The sequence below is a fragment of the Saimiri boliviensis genome, chromosome 1 (assembly GCF_048565385.1).
Source record: "Saimiri boliviensis isolate mSaiBol1 chromosome 1, mSaiBol1.pri, whole genome shotgun sequence".
In the NCBI taxonomy this organism is placed as follows: Eukaryota; Metazoa; Chordata; class Mammalia; order Primates; family Cebidae; genus Saimiri; species Saimiri boliviensis.
This window is the reverse complement of record NC_133449.1, coordinates 166,974,288-166,995,288: the sequence shown is the minus strand read 5'-3', so window position 1 is coordinate 166,995,288 and position 21,001 is coordinate 166,974,288. Positions and strand designations below refer to the sequence as shown.

General features: G+C 47.4%; 1 long non-coding RNA gene across 1 annotated transcript in view; it reads right to left on the bottom strand.

The window, feature by feature from the left end:
• LOC141580202 (uncharacterized) overlaps positions 1–21,001 on the bottom strand; it is a 92,527-nt gene that overhangs the window by 19,386 nt on the left and 52,140 nt on the right. Inside the window, exon 2 of the long non-coding RNA XR_012512307.1 lies at positions 5,815–5,988. This is a non-coding gene — a long non-coding RNA (uncharacterized LOC141580202). The remainder of the gene's footprint in view (positions 1–5,814; positions 5,989–21,001) is intronic.

Below are 21,001 nucleotides of genomic sequence, written 5' to 3'. Positions count from 1 at the left end.
CCCAAAGGTTAGGTAAGACAAGGTGGGAGACAGAAAACAGACATCCAGACCTTCAGAGAAGAAAATAACCAAAGGGGCTGGGAGAGGTGGCTTAATGCCTATAATCCCGGCACTTTGGGAAGCTGAGGTGAAAGGATAGTTTGAGCCCAGGTGTTGGAGACCAGGCCTGGGCATCATAGCAAGACCTTCTTTTTTTTTTTTTTTTTTTTTTTAAGATAGAGTTTCGCTCTTGTTATTCAGGCTGGAGAGCAATGGCACGATCTCCGCTCACCGCAACCTCCGCCTCCTGGGTTCAAGCAATTCTCCTGCCTCAGCCTCCTGAGTAGCTGGTATTACAGGAGTGCACCACCATGCCCAGCTAATTTTTGTATTTTTAGTAGAGATGGGGTTTCACCATGTGACCAGGATGGTCTCGATCTCTTGATCCACCCGCCTCGGCCTCCCAAAGTGCTGGGATTATAGGCATGAGCCACCGCGCCCAGACTGCAAGACCTCATTTCTACAAATAATAATAATTTAAAAAAATTAGCTGAGTGTGGTGACGTGTACCTGTGGTCCCAGCTACTGAGGAGGCTGAGGCAGAATCACCTGAGCCAGAAGGCCACAGTGAGTCGTGTTCATGCCACTGCACTCCAGCCTGGGTGACAAAGCAAGACTGTCTCAAAAAAGAAAAGAAAAGAAATTGACCAAAGGGAGCAGGAAGAAACCAGAGAAGGAAGCAAAAGGAAAAGAGGAGAGAGTGTGTAGAGGCGAATGATCACACAGGTAAAAACAGTGAAGAGGGAAAGGGGCATGAGGAAGGGGCCCATCCCATCAGAAGACACGTTAATTTCTTCAAGAGTCGGAGCAGTCTCATATCTCTTTGTTTTTCTCAAATCCCCCATTTAACCCCCAAAAAGTGTTCAATACATACTTCATTGATTCCAGCTTTATTTATTTGTTTTAGAGATGAAGTCTCACTCTGTCCCCCAGGCTGGAGTGCAGTGACGCGATCTCAGCTCACAGCAACCTCCACTTCCTGGTTTCAAGAGATTCTCCTGCCTCAGCCTCCCCAATATCTAGGATTACAGGCACATGCCACCACCCCCAACTAATTTTTGTATTTTTAGTATAAAGGGTTTTACCATTTTGGCCAGGCTGCTCTTGAACTCCTGACCTCAGGTGATTCGCCCACCTTGGCCTCCCAAAGTGCTGGGATTACAGGCGTGAGCCATCGCATCTGGCCTCCAGCATTTTTTTTTTTTTTTTTTTTTTTTTTTTTTTTTTTTTTGAGACGGAGTTTTGCTCTTGTTACCCAGGCTGGAGTGCAATGGCGCGATCTCGGCTCACCGCAACCTCCGCCTCCTGGGTTCAAGCAATTCTCCTGCCCCAGCCTCCTGAGTAGCTGGGATTACAGGCACGCACCACCATGCCCAGCTAATTTTTTGTATTTTTAGTAGAGACGGGGTTTCACCATGTTGACCAGGATGGTCTTGATCTCTCGACCTTGTGATCCACCCGCCTCGGCCTCCCAAAGTGCTGGGATTACAGGCTTGAGCCACCGCGCCCGGCCTACCAGCATTATTTATGAACCACATGTCCAACAGGAGAATCCAACTCTCTGGTTCATCAGAATCCCGTGCCTGAGATTTCTGGCATTCATGGTACCATCTAAATTCTCTTCCTATCCCAGGCTCTCAATCTTGCCTTTCAGAGGCAGGTTTTCAGGTTGTATAGACCTTGAGTCAGCAAGGTCTACCCCAGGGGAAATCTGCTCCCTGTGCTAGGTCTGCACACCTAAAAGAAGCCTACAGACCTTGGTTAACCCATCAAATTGTGATTTTTGCCCATTTCTGCCAGCTGTTAGTAAGTAAGTTCCTTCATCTGGATGCAGAAAAAAATCCAAAACATCCATGTTGAAGATGCCTGGATCCTGGTGCACACTCTGTCTGTCTCCCCTTGCTGGGAGTAAGTCTTCACAAATAACTTTTTTTTTTCTTTTTTTTTTTTTTGAGACAGGATCTCACTGTGTTGCCCAGGGGCATACTTATAGCTCACTGCAGCCTTCATCTTCAGGGCTCAAGCAATCCTTCCTCCTTCCACCTCAGTTTCCCAAGTAGCTGAGACTACAGGCGCATGCCAACATGCCCACCTAACTTTTTTTTTTTTAGTAGAAAGGAGGTCTATCTATATTGCCCTATGTTGCCCAGGCTTGTCTCGAGTTCCTGAGCTCAAGCGATCCTCCCGCCGTGGCCTCCCAAAGTGCTGGGATATAGGGCAGAGAACTCTTAATGAATTTCAGCACAGAGGCTGCTTTCCCAGGCTAGGTCACTGAGCCAGCCTCCCTTTCTATCCTCCTCAGCCAGCTATTGCCGGAACTGCCTGCCCCCCTGCTCTCTGCCCTGGCTGCATCTAAGAGAGTGCCTTAAGGCTGGATTGCTTCAAGCACCCTCTGCCCCCAGTGCTAGCTTCTCAATGGCTTGGCAAAGGTGCTTCCAACTCTTTCCTTTCTCCCTAGAGTCATCTTGGTAGGGATACCAGCATTTTAATTTCCTCTTTTATAAATGCTTACCTGATCTCCCTTCAGTTCTGCAGTTAAATCTACTGGTAATTGTGAAATAGCTCATGTAAAAAAAAAAAAAAAAAAAATCCGCAGAGCCTAGTAGCCTGGTCCTCAACTTCCAGCCCTCTTTTCTCATGACCAAAATATCCCAGAGCCTTCAAGTATTCAGTACAGGCCCTGTTGGAACCTCTTTGAGCTCCACCATTTATCTCTAGAAAAGCACTGAATATAGCAAGAGGCTAGAGGCAAGCTGACATCTGCTTGTCAGCAGAGCAGAAATCATGGCTTTAATTTCCTTTCCCAATTAATTTATTCCCAGGCTGTTCCCTCCCCACCTTCATAAGCTGGTTCTTATTTCAAAAAGTCAAAGTAATAAAGCTGCTCTCCATTAGTCACCCAGTTGCTTCCTCCAGTTGCACATACACCACATGCCCTTTTGCAACCTCTTCCCATCACCTTCCTTTTCTCCTTGTCCCCTCTGCCCCACCCCTTTCAGATCGAGTACAGGGTCTTTGCTCTTCCTCCAAGTCCTACACTCTTCCTACAACCTTCTGAGCTTATTCTCACTGAGTTGATCCTCATGATGCTGAATATATACCTCATGATATGCTTTGCATGGATTGATTTCCTCATGCCAATGTTCCAGGTATACTTCTATCAGAGATGACCTTACGAAAAAAAATCTACTGTCCCAGAGAGAACTGAAAAATCCCAAAAGATTGAGTGCCTAACAGAGCTGGGTTTATTCCCCTCATTCCAGCAACAGGAATCAAAATCTCAGAGCTGGACTGACCCATAATTCCCAGGCTCTGGCCCTAATGGTGGGTCTGAACCAGGAGCCAAGGTTTTTGTGGTGATAGCCCTTTGTAGGCACCTGCATGCTGCATGTTTTGACATCTTTGGGCAGTGAAATACAAAGAAATGGGCTGGGCATGGTGGCACATGCCTGTAATCCCAGCACTTTGGGAGACTGAGGCATGTGGATCACTTGAGGTGAGGAGTTCAAGATAGCCTAGTCAACATGGTGAAACCTGTACTCTACTAAAAATAGAAAAAAAAAAATAGTTGGGCATTGTGGCACGTGCCTGTCATCCCAGCTACACAGGAGGTTGAGGCTTGAGAATTGCTTGAACCCAGGAAGGAGGTGGAGGTTGCAGTGAGCTGAGATCGTGCCACTGCACTCCAGCCTAGATGACAGAGTGAGACTCTGACTCAAAAAACAAAAAAGAAATATAAAAAAATGCAACTGAGTGTAAAGGGTAAGGCATGGGACTTTAGACCAAAACTCGAACTTAAGTTCTGCCCTGAAACTTCTTACCTTCCTGACCCTAGTTAAGTTATTTCTCTACCCCTTAGTTATAAAATAATAGAACCGCCCGGGCACGGTGGCTCACGCCTGTAATCCCAGCACTTTGGGAGGCCGAGGCGGGTGGATCACAAGGTCAAGAGATCAAGACCATTCTGGTCAACATGGTGAAACCCCATCTCTACTAAAAATACAAAAATTAGCTGGGCATGGTGGCGCACGCCTGTAATCCCAGCTACTCGGGAGGCTGAGGCAGGAGAATTGCCTGAACCCAGGAGGCGGAAGTTGCGGTGAGCCGAGATCGCGCCATTGCACTCCAGCCTGGCTAACAAGAGTGAAACTCCATCTCAAAATAAATAAATAAATAAAATAAAATAATAGAACCTCTTTGGCTCGGAGGACCAAATGAGGGCTTGTATGTAAAGCATTTAATGCAGTGTCTGGTGCATGAAGAGGACTCAGTAAATGCAAGAAGTTATTATAATCATAAGTGAAGAGACATCACTAAGCCAGATAAGCTATTAAAACTCATTGTAGGCTTTTAAATTTTTTTAAAAAAATACAGACTTGCTATTTTTTAAAAGTATTGCCTCCAAGAGTTGCTTTAATAAATTGCTAGAAAGGAGTGATTTATAAGTACCATATTGTTGGAATGCAAATAGATACTTCAAAGAGGTAAAAGTAACTTGTTTTCTTGAGTGGGATAAATATTCCCCTTGGGATCTTGTTTACAAACTCAAATATTTTGTAAGCAAATAATGCTAAGAGAAACTAGCCCTTACTTAGGTGAAATGATCACAAAACTGTGTTCTGAGCTTTGAGTAAAGGAGGTTTTTACCCTGCAGAAAAGGAGCCATTGCCCAAATGAAATACCCTAAGTTCAAAAGCATGAGGAAAAATGGTCAGTCTAGAGGTATTTCACTGTATACATGTTTATTCTAATGCTGTGAAATATTGAGTAATGACCAACCTATTGCACAGACAGTCGATTTTTAAGTATTCATGTGTGGACTCTCCAAGGGCAACTATCTAACCAACCTTGTATATGATTCTTTTTGTTTGGTCTGCTTTTATCTTTACTGCTTCCCAACACACACACACACACACACACACACACACACACACAAATTCACATCCACACTCAGACACAAATATTAACACACATTTACTCACAGGCATGCAGGAACTAACACACTAACACACACCTTCTCTCGCTCTTTTGTTCCCTCCTACACACGCGCGCACACACACACACACAACACACACACACACACACACACACACACACACACACTTTGCCCAGAGCAAGCAGAGCCCAGAACTGTGTCTTCTGGTGGCTACAGAAAGATCCCATGATCCCTCTGAAAAGAATCTCTTTGTTCCCCTTCTCCCCTCACTGTAAGGTTTCCTTTTCCTGAATACCACTCAGTGAGGGCGGGGAGGGAAGAAAGGAAGGAAGGAAAGGAAACCGCGGTCTCCCTCCAGCCCTGCAGTGCAGGCTGTGAGAAGCAGAAGGCTCCTGCTCCTGGGTGCTGGCATCTCTCCTGCCATTTTTTCTGAAACTTTGGGGTGTTTTTCTCTCTGCAGCACCCACGCTCCCCTCCCTTTCTGCCAAAGCTTCTTGTTGTGACAGAGCAAGCGGCTGGTGGGTGGGGGGAGGGGGATCAGCTAGGTGGCCTCCGGGCTGAGTTACAGCTCCCCCTCCAGGAGCAGGGAGGGCGGAGATGAGGCCACAGACAAATCCTAGAAGCCCCCCTAGTGCTGACCTTCCTACACACCCAGAGCGTCTGTGCACCCCCCTACACCCGCCCGCCCATATAGACACACACACACACACACACCCCAGACGAGCGTGGTGGGCGCAGCCACGTAGTCAGTAACACTCAGGCAGGCAATCCCATGTCACATTGGCATGGGTCTGCCCAGAAGCAATGCATGCCCCAGGCCCCCTCCTTTGATCTCTCACCCCTCTGCTGGGCCAGAAAATGTTGCTGGGTGCTGGGCATCTTCGCAGTAGGAGAGAGTAGCACGCCTTGGGCGAATGGACTCCGATACCACCCGGCGCTTCAAGCACAGGGACCACCAGCGGCGGCAGCAGCGGCTGCCCAACCCCCTCCTCCCAGGGTTCCAGCAGCACACCCTGAAAAACACAGACACAATCCTGGTTTGGGGGGCGGGGCAGAGGAAGTGTGGGGTACATCTCATAGGCTGTGGCCTCGCTTCCCTCGGGTTCAGCTGATGGCCAGCAGTCCCTGGACTTGTCTGAGGGAGAGACAACACTACAAGAGGGAAGGAGAAAGCACCACTACTCTGAAAGGAGGCCTGACAGAGGGCTCTCAAAGCTCCAGGAGAACCAGCTAGTGAGAGCCAAGTGATGGGCCTGAATACCAGAGGACCCAACGACGTTGCCAAGCTAGATCCTGGGTCAGGAAGGTCAAGGTCGTTCCCTACTGTGTGGAGGTAAAATGTGAGACTCTGTGGGCTTAGCTGCAAGCACCCAGTCAAAGATTGGCCCCATCATTTTCCTTGCTCCACTGGAGGGCCTCCTCCCTCCCCAAGGCCTCTCTCCGGCTGCTTTTCTAGCCCTTGTGCTTTAGGCACATTATTTTATTTTAATTTATATAGCTCCGCAGGGTGTTACTGTAGAGAAAGTTAAAAAAAAAAAAAAAAAAAAAAAAAAAAAAAAAAAAAACTGTGGTTCAGGAATTCTGCCTGATCTGATCAAGATTACAGCCAGGCGTGGTGGCGTGTGCCTGGAGTCCCAGCTACTTGAGAGACTGAGGAAGGAGGATCACTTGAACCCAGGTCAGGAGTCGGAGTCCAGTCTTCAGCCTGGGTAAATATAGTGAGACCTCATCTGTCAAAAGAGAGAGAAAGCTAGAGAGACAGAGAGACTACACGACTAGCAAGTGAAGGAGCCAGGGTTCGCCCCCATGCCTGGCGAACTTGTAACCTTGGCCCTTCCCACTGCTTCTCGGTAGTGCGCCACTGGAACCTTCCCAGCTTCCTGAGTGAGCTGGAGAGGGAGTATGGTGTTGAAGAAGGTGTTGGGGGAGGTAGAAGAGGCATCTGCCTATGACTTTCTTCCAAGGGAACAAAAGTAGCACAGCCTGAAGACCCTCTGCGTGTCTTCCAAGTGTTGCAAGGCAGTGCCCTGTGGCTCGCTCGGGTGATCCCTCTAGAGCCGTTTCTCTGCAGGACCACACACTTTCTTGGCCAGTGTGCTGCATGGCTGTAAAAAGCCCAGCCCTGGACAGGCAAAGAATGTGTTGATTCAGAGAGTTTTTAAATTAATAAGCACATGGTGATTCAGGCTGTTTGTTCAGGGAATGTGCCTAAATTGGAATGTGCCAAACTCCCTTCTCCCACTCCCCGTCCCCCCGCCTCCTCCTCCTCCCCAGGTCCTGGCTGTTCCCCATGTCATGCTGGTAGTCAGAGTCACAGTTCCTCCATACTCTCAGGCGGGACGACTGTTAATCTGCAAAGCCCAACTTGCCAACTGAGCAGAGTGACTTCTCTGGACTCTGAGGTCTCTCCTGGAGTGTGTGTGTGTGTGTGTGTGTGTGTGTGTGTGTGTGTGTGTGTCTAAGGTGACTTTCTTCTTAAATTAAAAAGTGATTAATCCATTGGTTTCCCTCTCTTCTGGAGCGTGTCCTAGGAGGACAGGTACTACTCAGTTTCATATCTGCTGTCAGGAAGTAGGCATGAGCAGCACTTCCTCGAAACAAGAACTACAGATTGGACTTTCTTGAGGATGACCAAACTAGAAATGATTCTTCCTAGAGGGGCTGCCATCAGACGTTTATCTCATCATATCTCCCTTCAAATAGGGCTGCTCTTCTCTTCAGCCCAGACAAACATAATTCATTTAAATATTCATTCAAAGAGTATTTATTCAGTCTTTATGAGCCAGAAATGGTTCCAGGTACAGGGATACGGTGGTAACCAGACAGAAAGACACCCTACTTTCATGGGGCTTGCATTCTAGTGTGTTGGGGTGGGGAGAAGGCAGCTAAGAAAGGAGGAAACCAATAATCAGTGCCAGGATGAATATCAAATAAGATATGATAGAGCGAGGATCAGATCAGCAAGCTATAGCCATGGGCCAAATCTGCCCACCATCCGTTTTGTAAATAAAATTTATAAAGTAAATAAAGAGGCCGGCTCAGTAGTTCATTTCTGCAATCATAGCATTTTGGAAGGATTACTTGAGGCCAGGAGTTTGAAACCATTCTGGGTAACATGACAAGATTCCCTATTCCTACAAAATAAATATTTTTTTAAACAGCTAGGCAAACCTGGCGGGTGCATACCTGTGATCCTAGCTACTTGGAAGGCTGAGGCCAGAGGATCATGAAGTTACAGTGAACTGTGATCGCACCACTGCACTCCAGCCTGGGCAAAAGAGTGAGACCCTGTCTCTAAAAAAGAAAGAGAGAGAGAAGAAAGAATGAGAAAGAAAGAGAGAAAGGAAGGAAGGAGGAAGCTCAGCAGGGGCCTACTTTATTTTCTCTTTTTATTTATATTTTTAATTAATTTTTGAATAGATAATATATTTAATCTACATTTTAAAAAACAGAAAAAGATCTGCAGAGAAGTCTCTTTTCCTGCCCTGTTTCCTAGCTATCCACTTTCCTTCCCCATAAGCAACAAAATGTTAATTTCTTGTGCATCCTTCCGGAGAAATTTATTCATACAAAAGCAAGTACATGTGTACAGTCTATGTTTTTGCCCCCAAGGAAGCTATTTTAAATTGGGAGGTCAGAAAAGATTTGTGATTTAGGATAAAATTTGAATGATAAGAAGGTGCCAGCCAGTCAAAAATCGCAGAGCAGCAGCTTCCAGGCTGTGGGAACAACTAGTGCAAAGGCCCTAAGCTAGACCTGACATGGCAGGCCCTGAGATGAGAAAGGAGGATCATGTGTTTGGGACACGCTGGGCCAGACAGCAGTGATTTGACATAAATTGGAAGAAATTAGAAAGCAGGAAGAGTCTGTTCTTAAAGGCTCTCTAGGACAAGCACAACGGCTCACACTTGTAATCCCACCATTTTGGTAAGCTAAGGCAGGCAGATCACAAGATCAGGAGTTTGAGACCAGCCTGGCCAACATGATGAAACCCCATCTCTACTAAAAATACAAAAATTAGCCAGGTGTGGTCACTCACGTCTGTAATCCCAGCTACCCAGGAGGCTGAGGCAGGAGAATCGCCAGAACCAGGGAGATGGAGGCTGCAGTGAGCGGAGATCATGCCACTGCACTCCAGCCTGGGCGACAGAGTGAGACTCCATCTCAAAAAAAAAAAAAAAGAAAGAAAGAAAGAAAGAAAAAGAAAAAGAGATAATATAAATAAAGAGAACAGCAATTAGCACAGTAACCACTCAACAACTTTCTCCTCTTCCTCCTCCTCCTCATTACTTAGTTTACAAAATGCTTTCTCATCAATGATCTCATTTGATATTTGCAATAACCCTGTGATCGGGTATGGCAGATGTTACTGCTTCCATTTCACAGGTAAAACACTGAGGCTCAAGATGATTAAATACATCGTCCAAGTCACAGAACAAAAACAAACCCAGGTGTTCTGACTCCACATAGCACAAGCTTCTCTTGTTGGGAGAGCAGAGGGCAATGTAAGGAGGCAGAAAAACAGGAACAAGAGAAAGAAGCAGGGAGCATTAAACCCAATTGCATGTCATTTGCACCAGACATGCTTTCTCAAGAGGAGTCTGCACCCTCTGCCTTCTAAGTAGTGTCCATATTCCCAGATCACAAGTCCTAGCTCAGGAAAAGGAGCAGCTTACTGGTAGACAGCCTCAACAGAGCAGGAAAATTGCGAACAAGAGAAACCCACCATTTCTACAATCTCATTAGCACTGCAGACCTACACACACATGCGCCAGACCTGCAGGATGTCAGCGGTTAGTTACTAAGCCCGAGGCCTGAAATAAATTACACTGCGTCTCAGAAAAACAAGGTTATGTTACTCATATTAAGTATTCGTGTAGATTAAAATGGCATCTACTGTTTTGTGGGTCACTTTTCTTTTCTCGGGGCCCTGCTGAATGGCTGGAAGGGCTGTCTTCCACACGTGCCACTCAGACTCTGTCCAGTCACTTCCCAAAGGGGACTGACCGAGGTGAGCCACCTACCCCTTGCCTATCAGAGCCAGGCTATGAGGCCCTCCAGTAGGGCCTTCAGTGTCTGCCTTTGGAATGAAGCTGCCTTCTGGGGTTGCCCCTGGCAACCAGACTGCTTGAAACTCTGTATCTCTTAGAGGAGACTTGGGAGCTGGGGAGGAGGAGGAATCGGTCCCTGAACCACAGGAAGCAGGGAGCATGTCAGGCATTGTCCTCCTTTCCTTCTTTCAGCTTCTAGACCCCACCTCCTGATGAGAACAAGTGTTGTCTCCTCACCTGGCTTCTGCAGGTCAGCAGAATTAGCCTGAGATGCTCCCTGAGGACAGGGAGGTTGGGGAGAACCTGCCTGCTTAGCCTACTGCAAAAATCCAGGTACCCAACACATCCTTGGCCAGTTCCTGGCATACCCGTATTCCTTCAAATGCCTAACACCATTTCATCCTTTAAGCTTCAACATCCCCTTCTCCAGAAATCCTACCCTGACTTGCCTTTTGTGCCCCCGGAAGACATAGTGTCCCTGCCTATAAAACTCTGAGTATCAATCTATCTTAATACACATCACTCCATTGTATATGTATCTGTTTTCATTAGCTCCTGGAGGTTAAGGAGTGTGTATTATTCTAGCACAGGATCTGGCACATAGGCACAAAATAAATGCTTATGGAATGGGTAAGTGTCTGAGTGAGAACACAAGACCGTGACAGGAGAGCAGTTCCCAACACAGTAGTCCTATAGCCCATTGTAGATTAGTAGGCATGTTGAAAAAAATAAAAAAATTTTTAAAAAGAAGTTCTCTGCTTAGACAATGTTGGGAAAGAAACTCCCTCCCTTCCTGAGGTAGGAAGGAACTCTTCCAGCACTGGCCAGGGGAAGCTGAATGTGCCGAGCAGAGGCGGTGGGGCCTGAAACGATTCAGCTGCACCCACAGCATAGGGGTGTGCAGGGAAAACAGGGAACCAAGACAGTCTTGAAAGCAGAATTAATACATTCAGGACAGGAGAGTGGCAAGCTCCAAGCCTCATGTTAGGAAGACAGATCTGGCCAGATGTGTAGGGTGGACTGGAGGGAAGAATCAGCTGGCAGGGACGCTTGTCAGGAAACTGTTGTAACAGTGCAGACTTGACATGTAAAGCATCCAGACAAGAGCAGTGACAGAGGGAAATGAAAGCAAGAAATAAATCACCCAACTCTATTGGATGGCTTCTTCATCAGCCCGGGGACAGCAGCTGCTGCCTGACCCTGGTTAATTAGCAGCCTGTGGTTGCCATCTGAGCTGACTGGCCACCAAACACTTGGTACTCTGCAGAAATCTTAGCTGCCACTACCTCTGGCGCTGAGTGGGGTGGGGTGGAGGATAAGTCTAGGAGAGCACTTCCCAAACCAGTAGTCCTGTTGTCCACTGTAGATTAGTAGGCATGCTGCAAAAAAATAAAAAAATAAAAAGGAGTTCTTTGCTGAGATAATGTTGGGAAAGAAACTCCAAAGTCAACAAATGGAGAAAATTTCTCTACTGGAACATGTCAAAGGAGCCATGTGCCCCTCCCCTCAGTGCTTATCAACCTGAAATGGCCATGGACCCCTTTTCATACTATACCCATTCACGGCTCTGAACAGAGCACTCACTTGCTTAGAGGCACAGCTGCACTCACAGGCCTACCTCGGAAGCAGCACGGAAGCTGCTTACAAGCTCTGGCTCTGAAGCCAGTGGGTCTGGATGCAAATCTTAGCTCTCCCACTCAATGGTTATCTAGCCTCTCAGTTTGCTTATCTACACAATGGGAAAATATTAGAAGCTCCTGCAGTAGGGTTGTTTAGAGGATTATATTAGTGAGATAAGCACCAGACACCTGGTGCATGGGAATCCCTCAAAAACCTGCGCTACCGTTTTCATCCTAAGCAGCCATGTGCTCTATAATGAGAGTTCAAGCTCTGAAGCAGGGCAACCTGGTGAGGGGAGGGCATCAAATTCTCTCTCTGGAGAATTAGGAGTGGAATGCAGGGCCACATGGTTGGCAGTGGGAGTGAAGGCAGACAAGATGCGTAAAAAGGGCTGGGAACAGTGGCTCACGCCTGTAATCCCAACACTTTGGGAGGCCAAGGCAAGTGGATCACAAGGTCAGGAGTTCGAAAACAACCTGACCAACATGGTGAAACCCCATCTCTAATAAAAATACAAAAATTAGCTGGGTGTGGCAGTGCTTGCCTGTAATCCCAACTACTCAGGAGGCTGAGACAGGAGAATCATTTGAATCCAGGAGGCGGAGGTTGCAGCGAGCCAAGATCATGCCACTGCACGCCGGCCTGGGCAACAGAGCAAGACTCTATCTCAAAAAAAAAAAAGAAGAAGAGCCAGAATCTGAGATCGAGGCCTGAAGAGTCACAGCCAGCAACCTCATCCCGAATCTGCCCCTCACTCTCTTACCGTGCTCACAGCCCCATTTTCCGGCTGCCCCTGTTTGCCCTCCCTGTATCAGAGCAGCATCAGGCCCTTGGATATTTCAAGCCAGTGGCCTCCACCAGGTGCTCATTGACTCTTACTGTGTGAGTGAGAAGCTCATGTCATGTCCTCATGACTACAGGGAACACTACTTCCCCTACCTTTTACCTTCCCTCCTTCTCTCCTTACCCTCACTACAAACTCCCCTTTCTAGATGCTTCCCTTGAACCCAGTAGCCTTCACAGATTCCCAAGAGCAGCCTTTGGATCAGGAAGAAAGAATGAATAAAGGAAATCATTCCCTCCATTAGTACAGCATTTTGCAAAGTGATTTTATATGATTTTGAGAACAACACTCTGAGGAAAGTATTATTATTTCCATTTTAGAGATGAATAACTAAAATTTATAGAACTTAGTAATAACTCAAGACCACACGGCAACACAGGGTAGAATCAGGACCTGAACCCCGCACTTTTCACCTCTAAGCCAGGGTCGTGTCCACTGTACCCTCCACCCTGGCCTCCCCGCCAACCCAGGACTCAGGGTCAGGCCACCATGGCTGCAGACCACAGCCTTTATCTAAGAACTTGTCTCTGGGCAAGTCATACACAGTTCTCTGTTTGTGGGTAGGCACCATTCCCAAGTACCTAGCTTTGCCTCTGGAAGCAACTTTTAAGAAGAGGTAAGCTAGTCAGGGTATTCAGGGATGCCAGGAGCAAAGTCTTGGATCAGAGCTGCTCGGCCCGTTCGTGTCACACCACTTTCCTCTGGGGAAATCCCCAGCAGCTGTGATGTGGTTGGATTCAAGATTCTGCCCTAATGTGGTCTGACAGCAGCTAAAAGACTGGAGTGGGAAGATCTAGGACTGAAAATCTCTCAGTGGAAACCTGGTTTCTTGTTACTACCCTTTGTGTTCTCTGTGTTTGAGGGACTCAGGAAGATTCAGGCACCACAGTTTTCTGGTAGGTTTTCAGTCTCATTCATTAGCCATGGGAAGAAGCACCTTCTCTTTTCTCCATCTGGAGAGGGCCTGAACCTAAGCATGTCAGGCAGCTGAGTCTGTCTGCTTCCCATGTTCCCCCTTTAGACCTGTCCCTCATCTCCTCCTGCAGTGGCCAGTATCTTGTCACTCATGACCCCATGCTTCTGGATCCTGGGCCCACCTATTCCCTCCCTCCCCTCTCCTCATCTGCCAGCATCATTCCAGAAGTGCTCTGAGGGCACCCCAGAATCCCTCATGTTTTTATCTTTTGAATTCCAGAGTTGACAATTTCTTCATTACGAGGAGGAAAAGGGCTGACTCCTGTAATCTCTGGGAGACCGAGGTGGGAGGACTGTTTGAGGCCAGGAACATAGGAAGACCCTGTCTCTACAAAAATTTAAAAATTAACCATGTATGGTGGTGTGCGCCTGTGGTTCCAGCTGCTCAGGAGGCTGAGGCGGGAGAATCACTTGAGCCCAGGAGTTTGAGGCTGTAGTAAGCCTTGATTGTGCCACTGTACTTCATCCTGGGTGACAGAGACTCTGTCTCAAAAACAAACAAATAAACAAAGGGGAAAAGATATATGCCTTCTCATCTTCCCTAGCCTGTGGGGCTGAGAAAGCAGGTGTTCTGAGCCCCCTTTCTACCCTATCCAAATCGCTGTCCTTCCCAGCTCTACCTCAGTTACCAAAGCCGGGTATGGTACACAGACAAAGGGAACCACAAAGCTTCCCCAGGAAACCAAAAATGCCAACACAACAGATTTATAACTATGAATAGACTCTAAGAGATCATGAGGAAAGCTCCAAGCCTTTTTAGTTTCTACACACACACACACACACACACACACACACACACACACACACACTCCTTCCTGCACCCCCAACAGCCCTCCCTTAAGGGAGATGTTAATGGAGTCGTCCATTAAATGCAGCAGCTGCCAGAGCATTCGGCTGACTGGGCAGAGGGCCTGAACCCATTTATTCCAAACTGCAGCCCCCATCACATATCTCAGGTTTTTATCTTTTCATTTCCACATTGTGCTCCGGCCAGGTCGCTGAATGCCACCTCCTGGCCTGAGAACCCACATGCTTCCCTGGAATACACAGTAATGCCTTCCTGTCGATCAGCTACAAAGGAGAGATGGGAGGGAGGCCAGGGGGAAGGGTAAATCAGCATTCATTTCCCAAAGCCCACTCATGCTCAAGAAAATGTTGCTTAAGGAGCCCCACTATGGAATCTTTCTTGGCCGGGCACGGTGGCTCACACCTGTAATCCCAGCACTTTCGGAGGCAGAGGTGGGCATGAGGTCAAGAGATAGAGACCTTCTGGCCAACATAGTGAAATCCCATCTTTACTAAAATATAAACAACTAGCTTGTGGTCGTGCATGCCTGTAATCCCAGCACTTTGGGCAGACGAGGCAAGAGGATTGCTTGAGCCCAGGAGTGTAAGACCAGCCTGGGAAACATGGCATGACCCTGTCTCTACAAAAAATACAAAAATTAGCCAGTCCTGATGGCATGCACCTGTAGTCCCAGCTACTTAGGAGACTGAGGTGGGAGGATTGCTGGAGCCTGGGAGTCAGAGGCTGCAGTGAGCCAAGATGGTGCCACTACACTCTCTTGGGTGACAGAGTGAAATTTTTTTTCAAAAAATAAAATAAAATTAACTCTCAAGAAGAAGACTGCTTGTTTCTGAAGACTCTGTCCCCAAGACCGGCATCACCTGTCATTTCTACTGGGTCCATGCCCTGTCCTGTCCTCCATTGTGAACTATTAGAAAGCCAAATACTTTACCTGCTGTTTAGAGTGAAGGCAACAAAACAACTTTCATATAGTGTGGGAAAGTCCTAGAATGGCAGCCATGTACAATCCGGCAAATGGTGGGAACATGGCTTGGTGGAAGAGTGGGACTCTGGCTTAGCACAAGAGTCTGCCCTCAGTTTTTCGTTCTTCCTGCTTCTCTCAGCTTTCTCTTTGACCTTCTGACTCTTGGAGGAGCCATTCTACAAACATTAACTGAGGGCTGCTATGTGCAAGCTGCTGCTCCTAGCACAGCCCTCAGGTTTATAGCAAGACTGCCTCTTCCTCTTGGTTTTCGAACACCCCTAGCTGGTTTTCTGGACCCTATGACCAGAAGCTGGACTGTTTTGATCCTCCCTTACACTGACCTTGCTTTTTCTCACAGCTGAATCTAGAAAGTACCACTTATAATTGACTGCTGAACCCATCATTTGTGAGACGGCGTTTTACTCTTGTCGCCCAGGTTGTCACAACAGCACAATCTTAGCTCACTGTAACCTCCGCCTCCTGGTCTTGAACTACTAACCTAAGGTGATCTGCCCACCTCAGCCTCCAAAAGTGCTGGGATTATAGGCATGAGCTGCCATGCCTGGCTAAGGTCTGGCTCCATTTTGGAAGGATGAGGGTGGGTTCTTACCTTCTTCCAATAAAGCATCTCCAAGATAATTCCTTATTGCTTCTGTCACCTCTTAGAGCTTAACTTCAATGCGCTGTTATGTTGAAGACCTCCTTCCCACTAGCGGTGAGGCTGGTAAGGGAGTTGGGTTCAATCGCCTCCTGGGTTCAAGCGATTCTCCTCCCTCAGCCTCTCGAGTAGCTGGGACTACAGGCGCCTGCCACCACGCTTGGCTAATTTTTGTCTTTTTAGTAGAGATGGGTTTCGCCATGTTGGCCAGGCTGGTCTTGAACTCCTGACTGGTGTTGAACTCCTGAGCTCAAGTGATCCACCTGCCTTGGCTTCCCAAAGTGCTGGGATTACAGGCTTGAGCCACCACATCTGGGAGAAAAGTTATGGAAATGGGTAAGAGTTATCCAAAGTTTTCTTTTTCACCTCTAAGTCAAAACACAAGATTCCGGATCTCTTGAGAATAATAATCAGGAGTCACTCTGATTCTAGAAATAGTGAGTCAACTAAGTACTTGCTGAAGAGGTCAGAGATATTTGAGGTGTATCCCTAAATCTTTGGGAGCATCTTGATAAACATTTACTGTGCTGTCTCACATTTTCAAAATAGTAAGGTATATCCCCCAGTGGCCTTGCAAGAGAGAGTTCTTTGCCCCCTCACCAACTCCCTTACCAGCCTCACCACTAGTGGGAAGGAGGTCTTCAACATAACAGCGCATTGAAGTTAAGCTCTAAGAGGTGACAGAAGCAATAAGGAATTATCTTGGAGATGCTTTATTGGAAGAAGTTAAGAACCCACCCTCATCCTTCCAAAATGGAGCCAGACCTTAGCCAGGCATAGCAGCTCATGCCTATAATCCCAGCACTTTGGGAGGCTGAGGTGGGCAGATCACCTTAGGTCAGTAGTTCAAGACCAGCCTGGCCAACATGGTAAAACCCCACCTCTACTTTAAATGCAAAAATTAACCAAGTGTGATGGTGCACACCTGTAATCCCAGCTATTTGGGAGGCTAAGGCAGAAGAATTGCTTGAACCCCGGAGATGGAAGTTGCAGTGGGCTGAGGTCGCAGCACTCCATTCTAGCCTGGGTGACAGAGCAAGACACTGTCTCAAAAAAAAAAAAAAAATTTTTTTTTAAATGGAGCCAGACCCAATTTCACAGTCCCTAATGATGAAGACTGGGCTCAGAGAGGAAAGCAGGACGTAGAAAAGAAGGAAGAGGGAAATGAAAGGGGAAAATTGCAAAAAGATTTAAAAAGAAAGCCCCAAGAACAAAATGACATCATGAAGAGGCCAAGAGACTGAGCAAAACATAGCAGAGGGATGACAAGACCCAAGTTCCTGCAGCCTTTCATCAGAGCAGACAGTTCACTGGGCAGGTGCTGTGCTTCCTTCCAGAAAGCTCCGGACCCTGCCCAGGGGAGTGTGGCGCTTGGGGCACAGCTGGCTCCCAGGCAGAGCACAGACCTACCGGCTGACTCTCTAGTCATGGCTCAAAGGTTCTTCCAGTCAATGTGCTTCCTTTACTGGTTAAACCCATGGAACCTCAGCCTGTGGCTCTCTGCTAACAAGGCTATTTATACCCTTGCTAGCACAGCTGTCTGCCAGATGCCTATTGAAGGAGCCATCTATTGTAGAAAAACACACTCCACTTCTTTCTCAGTGGGGCTTTACTCGTCTGTGCTTTCTGAACGTAGGGAGAGGGGTTGTTGTTTCCAGTGCTCGTTGTCGTTGGGCATTAATCATCATCACTATACTCACAGGGTTCTCTACAGTCATTTGGGTTACTCAATACTCTGCCACTTGGGAGAGTGGGTGTATTAGGTCAGGTTCACTAGAAGCAGAGCCTGAGACAGGATTCAAGGCACATGATTTATTGAGATCTGGCTTCAGAAGAAACTGAATGAAGGAAGCAGGGAAGGGCAGGAGAGAAGGATATGGCTGCAACTTTGTGTTTAGCCTCAACCTCACTCCATGGGGCTGGGGGGGGACTCAAAAGCATAAATAGCACCAAGGAATTGATCCTTTCTTGCAATAAAGGGGCTGGCCTTTGTACCTTCTTGGCTGAAACCTGAAGGGGATGGGCGCAGGAGGGGACAAAGGGTCTCCTATCCACTGGGAGCAATTTCCTGGAGGAAGAGGCATCTGTGAGCTGTTGGAGCCCCAAATGGCAGCTGGGGGATGGATACACAGACAAGGTAAAGGGGATCTTGGCAGGGTACCCACAGCATCCAGTACAGCTACATGTTAGTTGGCCTGGGCTGATGTAACACAATACCATAGACTGGGTGACTTAAACAACAGGCATGTATTTTCTTATAGTTCTAGAGGCTAGACGTCCAAGATGGGGGAGTATGAGGGGGAGAGAGGGAGGCAGAGTAGCGAGACGAAGCCCTCTGGTGGCTCTTCCTCTAAGAGCACTAATCCCATCCTGAGGGCCCCATCTTCATGACCTCACTTTAATCCGATTGCCTCCATCTCCAAATACCATCTGGGCATTAGGGCTTCAACATAGGAATTTTGGGGGCACACAATTCAGTCCATAGCAGCTACCATTTTGTAAACAGGAAAAACAGACAAGCATTAGCCAGCTTTGTTCCACGACAGCCATTTCCCCACCAGTCAGTTCCCCAGCACCTAACCTCCTCTGGGAACCCCATTTGCTGTCTGATATGGAAGAGTTAAGTTTAAACCCCAGCTAGCTGAACCAGGACTAGGATCTCCCAATGGCTTCTCTTTCTTCTGCCTTAGCAGATGCTCTTCTTGGTTTGGGAAAATCAGGCTGTGAATATTTGCAAGCCTCAGTCCTTGGTAAGTATTCTGGAGGTGACAGCTGAGGCATGTGCACACACTCCTACCCAGATCAGGCTTTGAAGCTCGGGAGCAGAGCCATTAACATTCTCTTCAGCCCACAGACAGTTCTCTTCAGCCCTTGTTAGTCTCATTTTCTTCCCTTCTGACTTTTTCATCAAGAGCAGCAGCTTTCTTGTTCCTAGAACCTTTTCTTCTCTTCAAAGAGCTCTGGTCCCAAGGGAAGCCTGTGGCCAAGAGACTTGCCAAACACCTCTGGATTACCAATGAATAGGAGACCATGCTACCTGCTTTGCAGCTAAGAACCGAAGCATCCCCACTCCCTTCACAGATGGCCTTCAGGATTGAGCAAAGGACCAGCTAGGGGGCACACTTGCCCCCTGGTTTTCTGGGCTTCTGCAGTTGTTAGGCCATGGGCTGGAGAGACTATACTGCTGTGTCCTCAGGTCCACCCTTACTTCTGAATTTGGGCTATTTAAATAGAGAAGGTCAGAGAGGACAGTCACAGGGAGTAGGAATCCATCCACTACCCCACCTCTATTCTGAAGCTATGAGAGGAGGCGGGGAGGGCTCCTTTCACAGAAGGCCTCCTGTAGGCTGGAGAAGGGCAGAGAAGAGTTCTCAGTAGAAACACGCTTAAGGCCTCTGTGATTTATTAAGAGCTACTATCTATCAAGCTGTGTGGCGGGTGCTTAGAGAATAGGAAAAAGTAATCTTGAGGAAGCTTAAATTCTACTAGCCTCAAAGCAAATTTCCTAAGCAGTCTACAGATGTTAATAAAAGGGATGCCAGTGCTTGCAATTCTGACAGAAGACAGTGAATCAAGCAGATAGTAATTCACTATCATTGTCTAAACTTTCCTCTTAGGGCTGTCCTCTCTCCAAGGGCCACTGGTTGTATCCCTGTTCCCCCACGAAGCTTTGCAGGTGGGGAGGGAATTGTGCCATGTTCCTCCACTGCCCAGGACTTGGTTCTACCATCTCTGCATCTTCCCTGCCCCATGCCTTACAGTTATCTCAGGCATCCAAGCACTCACTCTGCTTCTGCAGTGATTCCAGAGAGACACATGAAAGCAGCCTTCCCAGGATCGCATTTTACTGAACTCCTGTGCAGACAGGGAAACAGTTACGGCAATGAGGCGCCATCATTTGTATTCATTTTCCTGTCCCCTCTGGCCACAGACCCGGCCCAGCATCACGCTGCACGCCAGCCCAAGTGGGCCCAGCGGCACACAGAAAAGGACTGCGACTCCATCTGCTGGCTTGACAGCAGCTTCAGATCAGAGCCTTTGAATTCATTGCAAGGCAAGCTCTGGCTCTGAACCGGAAGACCAAGAAGTCTTTTCATCATGATAAAGTAAAGATATTCAGCCATTTTGTCAAAGGTGATGACATCTACCCCTCCCACCTTAAACCCATAGACAAAGATGCAAATACACCGGGGAAACACTGAGCGAAGGATTATTGACCTCTCTGACAGAAGCTGGGGAAGGCAGCCCAGCAGCCGCTGGCTATGCTCTGCGTAAGCGTTGCTTTGGGGACTATAATAGAGACCTGCATATAACAAGAGGACAGCTCCAAACCAAGGATGGGGTGGGATTAGAAAAACACTGATGAGGCTGGCTGCAGTGGCTCACACCTGTAATCCCAGCACTTTGGGAGGCTGAGGTGGGAGGATCATCTGAGGTCAGGAGTTTGAGACCAGCCTGACCAATGTGAAGAAATCCCGTCAAGGAGAATCGCTTGAACCTGGGAGGTGGAGGTTGTGGTGAGCCAAGATCTCACCATTGCACTCCAGCCTGGGCAACAAGAGCGAAACTCCATCTCAAAATAAAAAAAAAAAAGGAAAAACACTGATGAAATTAGTTTTCTTATTTCCATCATGCCCTTCACCTCTACTTGCCTTCTTTATGAAAGAGGCTTCCTCTGTAGATTACTTAACTATTCCTGAGGGCCTGTGGTCCATCCAGAATCATCTCTACTCTCAAGATTTCTTATTGCTCTTACTGAGCAAGGAAAGAATGAAGGCCCACTTTAGAGATGAGAACAATTAAGCTTCCTTGATAGAAGAGAGGAGAACAATGATATTACCTATTCAGACTCAGAAAATAATCCCTTGGTTCCTGAAATCCCTTGTTTGACGACATCATGTTATTTGGAAATTTCAGTAAGGCTCCAATATGTAGTATGCATGTCAAACCAAAGTGAAGTGCTAGCAATGATGCAGTTTTTCATAGGAAACAGTTGACAATCACTTATGGCACTCTCCAACTCTCATCCCCTATTAAGGGGAAAAAAGAAGTTGTTGGATATTAAGAGAATGTTTCTGAAAAGGATTTATTTGGTGCAAAGTATTG